The sequence below is a fragment of the Arachis stenosperma genome, chromosome 10 (genome assembly GCF_014773155.1).
Source record: "Arachis stenosperma cultivar V10309 chromosome 10, arast.V10309.gnm1.PFL2, whole genome shotgun sequence".
Lineage (NCBI taxonomy): Eukaryota > Viridiplantae > Streptophyta > Magnoliopsida > Fabales > Fabaceae > Arachis > Arachis stenosperma.
Window position 1 is genome coordinate 53332374 of NC_080386.1, and position 10361 is coordinate 53342734.

Below are 10361 nucleotides of genomic sequence, written 5' to 3' on the forward strand. Positions count from 1 at the left end.
TCTTTCATATGAGCAGGAGTAGAGACAAAGGCATTCTTGTTGAAGCTGACCCTGAACCTGAAAGGACCTTGAAGCGAAAGCTAAGAGAAGCTAAGGCACAACTCTCTGTTGAGGACCTGACCGAATTCTTCAAAGAAGAAGACATGGCAGCCGAAAACAACAACAATGCCAACAATGCAAGGAAGGTGCTGGGTGACTTTACTGCACCTACTCCTGACTTCTATGGGAGAAGCATCTCTATCCCTGCCATTGGAGCAAACAACTTTGAGCTTAAGCCTCAATTAGTTTCTCTAATGCAACAGAATGGCAAGTTCCATGGACTTCCAATGGAAGATCCTCATCAGTTTTTAGCTGAGTTTTTGCAAATCTGTGACACAGTCAAGACTAATGGGGTTGATCCTGAGGTCTACAGACTGATGCTATTCCCTTTTGCTGTAAGAGACAGAGCTAGGACTTGGTTGGACTCACAACCTAAAGAAAGTCTAGACTCATGGGAAAAGCTAGTCAATGCCTTCTTGGCAAAGTTCTTTCCACCTCAAAAATTGAGTAAGCTTAGAGTGGAAGTCCAAACCTTCAGACAGAAGGATGGAGAATCCCTCTATGAAGCTTGGGAAAGATACAAACAATTAATCAGAAAGTGCCCCTCAGACATGCTTTCTGAATGGAGCATCATAGGTATTTTCTATGATGGTCTCTCTGAACTATCCAAGATGTCTTTGGATAGCTCTGCTGGAGGATCTCTTCATCTGAAGAAGACACCTACAGAAGCTCAAGAGCTCATTGAAATGGTTGCAAATAACCAATTCATGTACACTTCTGAAAGGAATCCTGTGAACAATGGGACAAGTCAGAAGAGAGGAGTTCTTGAGATTGATACTCTGAATGCCATATTGGCTCAGAATAAAATATTGACTCAACAAGTCAATTTGATTTCTCAAAGTCTGTCTGGAATGCAAAATGCACCAAGCAGTACTAAGGATGCTTCATCCTTCAATGAGGTGAATTACCTAGGAGAACCCTATGGAAACACCTATTCTTCATGGAGAAATCACCCAAATTTCTCATGGAAGAATCAAGAGAGACCTCAACAAGGTTTCAACAACAACAATGGTGGAAGAAACAGGTTTAGCAATGGCAAACCTTTTCCATCATCTTCTCAGCAACAGACAGAGAACTCTAAGCAGGACTCCTCTGACTTAGCAACCATGGTCTCTGATCTAATCAAAACCACTCAAAGTTTCATGACTGAAACAAGGTCTTCCATTAAGAATTTGGAAGCACAAGTGGGACAGCTGAGCAAGAAAGTTACTGAACTCCCTCCTAGTACTCTCCCAAGTAATACAGAAGAAAATCCAAAAGGAGAGTGCAAGGCCATCAACATGGCCGAATTTGGAAAGGAGGGAGAGGAAGTGGACGCCACTGAGGAAGGCCTCAATGGGCGTGCACTGACCTCCAATGCGTTCCCCAATGAGGAACTATGGGAATCCGAGGCTCAAAATGAGACCATAGAGATTCTATTGGACTTACTTCTGCCTTTCATGAGCTCTGATGAGTATTCCTCCTCTGAAGAGGATGAGTATGTCACTGAAGAGCAAGTTGCTAAATACCTTGGAGCAATCATGAAGCTAAATGACAAGTTATTTGGAAATGAGACTTGGGAGACTGAACCTCCTTTGCTCACCAAAGAACTGGATGACTTGTCTAGGCAGAAATTACCTCAAAAGAGACAAGATCCTGGGAAGTTTTCCATACCTTGTACCATAGGCACCATGACCTTCAAGAAGGCTCTGTGTGACTTAGGGTCAAGTGTGAACCTCATGCCTCTCTCTGTAATAGAGAAGCTAGGGATCTTTGAGGTACAAGCTGCAAGAATCTCACTGGAGATGGCAGACAACTCAAGAAAACAAGCTCATGGACTTGTAGAGAATGTTCTGATAAAAGTTGAAGACCATTACATCCCTACTGATTTCATAGTCCTAGAGACTGGGAAGTGCATGGATGAATCCATCATCCTTGGCAGACCCTTCCTAGCCACAGCAAAGGCTGTGATTGATGTTGATGGAGGTGAACTGATCATTCAAGTGAATGAAGAATCCTTTGTGTTTAAGGCTCAAGGATATCCCTCTGTCATCATGGAGAAGAAGCATGAAGAGCTTCTCTCAATTCAGAGTCAAACAGAGCCCCCACAGTCAAACTCTAAGTTTGGTGTTGGGAGGCCACAACCAAACTCTAAGTTTGGTGTTGAACCCCCACATTCAAACTCTAAGTTTGGTGTTGGGAGGTTCCAACATTGCTCTGAGTATCTGTGAGGCTCCATGAGAGCCCTCTGTCAAGCTACTGACATTAAAGAAGCGCTTGTTGGGAGGCAACCCAATGATTCTATTTTATATATTTTCTTTTGTTATTTTATGTTTTTTGTAGGTTGATGATCATAAGAAGTCACAAAATCCATTAAAAAAGCAAAAACAGAATGAAAAATAGGAAGAAAAATAGCACACCCTGGAGGAAGAATTCACTGGCGTTTAAATGCCAGTGAGGCTAGCAGTTGGGCGTTTAACGCCCAGTCTGGCACCATTCTGGGCGTTTAACGCCAGAAAGGGGCACCAGACTGGCGTTAAACGCCAGAAAAGGGCAAGAACCTGGCGTTAAACGCCAGGAATGGGCATCAGCCCGGCGTTTAACGCCAGAAATGGCTCAAAACGTGATTTTTGATGCCATTTGGTGCAGGGATGACTTTTCCTTGACACCACAGGATCTGTGGACCCCACAGGATCCCCACCAACCCCACCACTCTCTCTCTTCTTCACCCATTCACCAATCACCTCATTACCTCTTCCCCAAAACCCCTTCACCTATCAAATCCCATCTTTCTCTTCACCACTCACATCCATCCTTCATAAAACCCCACCAACCTCACCCTTCAAATTCAAACCACTTTCCCTCCCAAACCCACCCAATATGGCCGAACCCTATTCCCCCTCTCTCCTATAAATACCCTTCTTCACTCCTTTATTTTCACACAACCTAAACACCACTTCCCCCCTCCTTGGCCGAATACATAAGCCATCTCCTTCTCCCTCATTTCTTCTTCTTCTACTCTCTTCTTTCTTCTTTTGCTCGAGGACGAGCAAACCTTTTAAGTTTGGTGTGGTAAAAGCATTGCTTTTTGTTTTTCCATAACCATTTATGGCATCCAAGGCCGGAGAAACCTCTAGAAAGAGGAAAGGGAAGGCAAAAGCTTCCACCTCCGAGTCATGGGAGATGGAGAGATTCATCTCAAGGGTGCATCAAGACCACTTCTATGAAGTTGTGGCCATGAAGAAAGGTCAACTTTGATCAAAAGGTTGGACCAAGTCCTCATAGATATCTGTGAAGAGGACGCCCAATGGAAGAGAAATTCAAGAGGGAAGCCGGTTCAACTGAGAAGGCATGACCTCAAGCCCATTACTAAAGGATGGAGCAAACAAAGAGACCCCTCTCATCATGAGAGAGGAGCAACAAAGACAAGGAAGAGACATTGAGGAGCTCAAGCACTCCATAGGATCTTCAAGAGGAAGAACAAGCCGCCATCACTAAGGTGGACCCGTTCTTTAATCTCCTTGTTTTTTATTTTTCTGTTTTTCGAATCTCTATGCTTATGTTTGTCAATGTTTGTGTCTTAGGATCATTAGTGTCTTAGTGTCTATGCCTTAAAGCTATGAATATGAATCCATCACCTTTCTTAAATGAAAACTATTTTTATTACAAAAGAACAAGAAGTACATGATTTCAAATTCATCTTTAAAACTAGCTTAATTAGTTTGATGTGGTGGCAATACTTTTGTTTTCTGAATGTATGCTTAAACAGTGCATATGTCTTTTGAATTTGTGGTTCATGAATGTTAAAATTGTTGGCTCTTGAAAGAATGATGAAAAAGGAGACATGTTACTGAGGATCTGAAAAATCATAAAAATGATTCTTGAAGCAAGAAAAAGCAGTGAATACAAAAAAAAGAAAAAAAAAAGAAAAAGAAAGAAATAAAGTTGTGATCCAAGGCAATAAGAGTGTGCTTAAGAACCCTGGACACCTCTAATTGGGGACTTTAGCAAAGCTGAGTCACAATCTGAAAAGGTTCACCCAATTATGTGTCTGTGGCATGTATGTATCCGGTGGTAATACTGGAAGACAGAGTGCTTTGGGCCACAGCCAAGACTCAATAAGTAGCTGTGTTCAAGAATCATCATACTTAACTAGGAGAATCAATAACACTATCTGGATTCTGAATTCCTAAAGAAGCCAATCATTCTGAATTTCAAAGGATAAAGTGAGATGCTAAAACTGTTCGGAGGCAAAAAGCTACTAGTCCCGCTCATCTAATTTGGAGCTTAGTTTCATTGATAATTTGGAGTCTATAGTATATTCTCTTCTTTTTATCTTATTTGATTTTCAGTTGCTTGGGGACAAGCAACAATTTAAGTTTGGTGTTGTGATGAACGGATAATTTGTACACTTTTTGGCATTGTTTTTAGTATGTTTTTGGTAGTTTTAGTTGAGTTCTTAGTATATTTTTATTAGTTTTTAGTTAAAAATTCACTTTTCTGGACTTTACTATGAGTTTGTGTGTTTTTCTGTGATTTCAGGTATTTTCTGGCTGAAATTGAGGGATCTGAGCAAAAATCTGATCCAGAGACTCAAAAGGACTGCAGATGCTGTTGGATTCTGACCTCCCTGCACTCGAAGTGGATTTTTTAGATCTTCAGAAGCCCAATTGGCGCGCTCTCAACGGCGTTGGAAAGTAGACATCCTGGGCTTTCCAGCAATATATGATAGTCCATACTTTGCCCAAGATTTGATGGCCCAAACCGGCGTTCAAAGTCACCTACAGAATTCCCAGCGTTAAACGCCGGAACTGGCACCTAAATGGGAGTTAAACGCCCAAACTGGCATAAAAGCTGGCGTTTAACTCCAAGAGGAGTCTCTACACAAAAATGCTTCATTTGCTCAGCCCAAGCACACACCAAGTGGGCCCGGAAGTGGATTTTTATGTCATTTACTCATCTATGTACTAGTTTTCTATAAGTAGGACCTTTTACTATTGTATTTATCATCTTTGGATTATTTTTAGATCCTTTGATCACCTTTGGACATCTAGTTCTTAGATCACTGGGAGGCTGGCCTCACGGCCATGCCTAGACCTTGTTCTTATGTATTTTCAACGGTGGAGTTTCTACACACCATAGATTAAGGTGTGGAGCTCTGCTGTACCTCGAGTATTAATGCAATTACTATTGTTCTTCTATTCAATTCCGCTTGTTCTTGTTCCAAGATATCACCTGTTCTTCAACTTGATGAATGTGATGATCCGTGACACTCATCATCATTCTCACTTATGAACAAAGTGACTGACAACCACTCTTGTTCTACAAGCATACGAGGCTTAGTGAATATCTCTTGGATTCCTGATACACGATGCATGGTTGATCGCCTGACAACCGAGTGCTCGCCTGACAAACGAGCCAGCCATTCCGTGAGATCAGAGTCTTCGTGGTATAGGCGAGAATTGATGGCGGCATTCAAGAGAATCCGGAAGGTCTAACCTTGTCTGTGGTATTCTGAGTAGGATTCAATGATTGAATGACTGTGACGTGCTTCAAACTCCTAGCAGGCGGGGCGTTAGTGACAGACGCAAAAGGATCGATGGATTTTATTCCGGCCTGACCGAGAATCGACAGCTGATTAGCCATATGCTGTGACAGAGCATGGGAACATTTTCACTGAGAGGATGAGAGGTAGCCACTGACAACGGTGAAACCCTACATGAGCTTGCCATGGAAAGGAGTAAGAAGGATTGGATGAAGACTGTAGGAAAGCAGAGAGACGGAAGGGAAGGCATCTTCATACGCTTGTCTGAAGCTCTCACCAATGATATACATAAGTATCTCTATCTTTATCTTTATGCTTTATTCGTTTATCACTATACCCATTTGAGTCTGCCTGACTGAGATTTACAAGGTGACCATAGCTTGCTTCATACCAACAATCTCCGTGGGATCGACCCTTACTCGCGTAAGGTATTACTTGGACGACCTAGTGCACTTGCTGGTTAGTTGTGCGAAGTTGTAGTGATCACAATTTCGTGCACCATAGTACTCTCCCAAGCAATATTGAAGAAAATCCAAAAAGACAGTGCAAGGCCATTGATATAATCAATATGGCCGAACCTAGAGAGGAAGGGGAGGACGTGAATCCCAATAAGGAAGACTTCATGGGACGTCTCCCAACCAAGAAGGAGTTCCTTATTGAGGACCCAAAGGAATTTGAGGCTCATATAGGAACCATAGAGATTCCATTAAACCTCTTTCTGCCACTCATGAGCTCTGAAAACTATTCTTCCTCTGAAGAGGATGAAGATGTAACTGGAGAGCAAGTTGCTCATTATCTAGGAGCTATCATGAAGTTGAATGCCAAGTTATTTGGTAATGAGACTTGGGAAGGTGAACCTCCCTTACTCATTAGTGAACTAGATACCTTTGGTTCAGCAAACTTTACCTTAAAAGAGACAAGATCTTGGAAAATTTGTAATACCCTGCACCATAGGCACCATTACCTTTGAAAAAGCTCTGTGTGACCTAGGGTCAGGTATAAATCTTATCCCACTCTCTGTAATGGAGAAGCTGGAGATCATTGAGGTACAGCCTACCATATTCTCATTACAAATGGCAGACAAGTCAGTAAGACAAGCTTATGGATTGGTAGAGGACGTGTTAGTGAAGGTTAAAGGCCTTTACATCCATGCTGATTTCATAATCTTAGACACTATGAAGGAGGAGGATGAATGCATCATCCTTGGAAGACTTTTCCTAGCCACAGCAAGAGCTGTGATAGATGTTAACAGAGGAGAATTAGTCTTTCAACTGAATCGGGACTACCTTGTGTTTAACACTCAAGGGTGTTCTTCTGTATACATGGAGAGGAAGCATGAAAAGCTTCTCTCAGTACAGAGTCAAACAAAGCCCCCACAATCAAGCTCTAAGTTTGGTGTTGGGAGGCCACAGCCAAACTCTATGTTTGGTGTTGAATCCCCACATCCAAACTCTAAGTTTGGTATTGGGAGTCTACAACATTGACCTGATCACCTATGTGGCTCCATGAGAGCCCACTGTCAAGCTTGTGACATTAAAGGAGCGCTTTGATAAACCCCGTTTTGACGGTTTATCTTGTATTGATTTTAAGAGAATTTATCACCTTTTACCCACATTTATTCAATGAAATAGCATGGTTTTGTGATTGTCTCCTTATTTGTGCTTAGATGTGAAAACATGCTTTTAGACCCTTAATTTGATGGTTTTAATCTCACTTTGATTCCACTAGATGCCTTGATATGTTTGTTAGTGATTTCAGATTGAAAAGGCTAGGAATGGATCAAGGGAGCAAGGAAGGAAGCATACAAGTGGAGAGAAGCATAAAAAGTCAAAGAAGTAAAATCAGCCAAGCACGCGCACGCACACACGGCGCTCGCGCGCATATTGCAGAATCGGCCAGGGACGCGCACGCGTACCGTGTGCGCACACACCGCAGTATGCACATGACTTCATTAATGCAACACGTGCCTGGCGATTTGGAAGGGTTTCTGAACCCATTTTGGCGCCAATTGCTGATAGAAAGGAATAAAAGGATCAAGGATTGAAGGGGGAATGGAATAGAAGTTAGTTACCATTAGTTTAGTTTAGCTTAGTTTAGTAGTTAGAGTTAGTTTCTAGAGAGAGAAGCTCTCACTTCTCTCTAGGATTAGGATTAGGATTAGGTTTAGTTCTTAGATCTAGATTTTAATTCATCTTCTTCTACTTCTATCTTCTCAATTCCTTGTAGTTACATTCATTCTTCTTCCATTCCTTTGTTGTAATTTCCTTTATGTTGTTCTTATGCTTTGTTGTAGATCTACTATTGTTCCTTCCATTTTCTTTCAATTCAATAAGAGGTAATTCATAATAATTGTTCTTCTTTGCTTTTCTATTGTTGATCTCTTGCCTTTGTAGTTAGATCTCTCTTTAATTCTTGTAATTTATGTTGTTTACTTTTATTGCCTTTTATGTGTTTGTTGAAATGCCTCTTCTAGATATAGTATAGATTTTGTTCCTCTTGGCCTAGGTAGAGTAATTAGTGACACTTGAGTTATCTAATTCCTTTGTTGATTGGTAATTGGAGAGATTGCTAATTGGTTTGGAGTGCACTAAAGCTAGTCTTTCCTTGGGAGTTGGCTAGGACTTGTGGCTCAAGTCAATTCATCCACTTGACATTCCTTTATTTAGTAAGGGTTAACTAAGTGGTAGCAATGAACAATTCTCATCACAATTGAGAAGGATAACTAGGATAAGACTTCTAATTTTCATACCTTGCCAAGAGCCTTTTATAGTTGTTAGTTTATTTTCATTGCCATTTACTTTCATGCTTCTTATCCAAAACCCCAAAACACATTTCTAACCAATAACAAGACACTTTATTGTAATTCCTAGGGAGAACGACCCGAGGTTTGAATACTTCGGTTATTAATTTTAGGGGTTTGTACTTGTGACAAACAAATTTTTGCATGAAAGGATTATTGTTGGTTTAGAGACTATACTTCAACGAGATTTCATTTGTGAAATTCTAAACCATCAAAAATCTAATCATCACGCTTATTGGGAGGCAACCTAATTTTTATTTATCTAATTTTATTTTTCTTTTATTTTTATTTAATGTTTTATTAAGTTCATGATCATGTGGAGTCACAAAAAAATACTAAAATTAAAAACAGAATCAAAAACAGCAGAAGAAAAATCACACCCTGGAGGAAGGACTTACTGGCATTCAAACGCCAATAAGGAGCATCTGGCTGGCGTTCAACGCCAGAACAGAGCATGGATCTAGCGTTGAACGCCAGAAACAAGCAGCATCCTGGCGTTTGAATGCCAGGAATATACCCTGAGGAGAGCTGGCACTGAACGCCAGAAACAAGCATGGAACTGGCGTTCAATGCCAGAAACATGCTGCAATTGGGCGTTGAACACCCAAAATAAGCATCACTTCGGTGCTTAAACACCAGAATTGTATGCAAAGGCCTTTTACATGCCTAATTGGTGCAGTGATGTAAATCCTTGACACCTCAGGATCTGTGGACCCCACAGGATCATCCCAGGATCTGTGGACCCCACAAGATCCCCACCTACCTCAACTCACCTTCTCTCCTCTTCGTCACATTCAAACTCTCTTCCCCATACTTCAACCTGATGAATGAGATGATCCGTGACACTCATCATCATCCGTCCCTATGAACGCGTGCCTGACAACCACTTCCGTTCTACAAGTGAAAGCTAGAGTGTGTATCTCTTGGATTCTTGATGCACGACGCATGGTTGCCCTCGCCTGACAACTGAGCCTTCCATTTCGTGAGATCAGAGTCTTCATGATATAAGCTAGAATTGATGGCGGCATTCATGAGAATCTAGAAAGTCTAAACCTTGTCTATGGTATTCCGAGTAGGATTTCGGGATTGAATGACTGTGACGAGCTTCAAACTCGCGATTGTTGGGCGTGATGACAAACGCAAAAGAATCAAGGGATTCTATTCCGACAAGATTGAGAACCGACAGATGATTAGCCGTGCCGTGACAGAGCATTTAGACCTTTTTCACTGAGAGGATGTGATGTAGCCATTGACAACAGTGATGCCTTACATACAGCTTTCCATGGAATGGAGAAAGAAGGATTGGATGAAGGCAGTAGGAAAGCAGAGATTCAGAAGGAGCACAGCATCTTCATACGCCTATCTGAAATTCCCATCGATGATCTACATAAGTATTTCTATCTTTACTTTTTGTTTATTTATTATTATTATTCGAAAACTCCATAACCATTTATTATTCGTCTGACTGAGATTTACAAGATGACCGTAGCTTGCTTCATACCAACAATCTCCGTGGGATCGACCCTTACTCACGTAAGGTTTAGTACTTGGACGACCCAGTGCACTTGCTGGTTAGTTGTGCGAGGTTGTGAAGAAAGTGCTGAGTTATAAACGCGCATACTAAGCTGAATGCCATTATTAGAGATCACAATTTCATGCACCACCTATCCTAGTTATCCTTATTAATTGTGATGAGAATTCTTCATTGCTCATACTTGGTCAACCTCTAACTATGAAGGTATGTCAAGTGGATAAATCAATTTGATTTCCCAGGTCCTAGTCAACTCCTATGGAAGGACTAGAGTTAGTGGAATTTAAATCAACTAGCAAACATAACAATTATCCATCAACAAAGGAGTTTGATAACTAAAGTCTCACCAATTACTCAACCAAAGCCAAGAGATTCAATAACAACAAATGGAGAAACAAAACAATAAA

At 41.2% G+C, this 10361-nt stretch overlaps 1 non-coding gene across 1 annotated transcript; it reads right to left on the reverse strand.

Moving 5' to 3' along the window:
* Window positions 1–548: 548 nt before the first annotated feature.
* Window positions 549–656, reverse strand: LOC130958875 (small nucleolar RNA R71). Its single transcript, XR_009077979.1, has one exon. It is a non-coding gene; the product is annotated as a small nucleolar RNA R71 (small nucleolar RNA).
* Window positions 657–10361: the final 9705 nt, after the last annotated feature.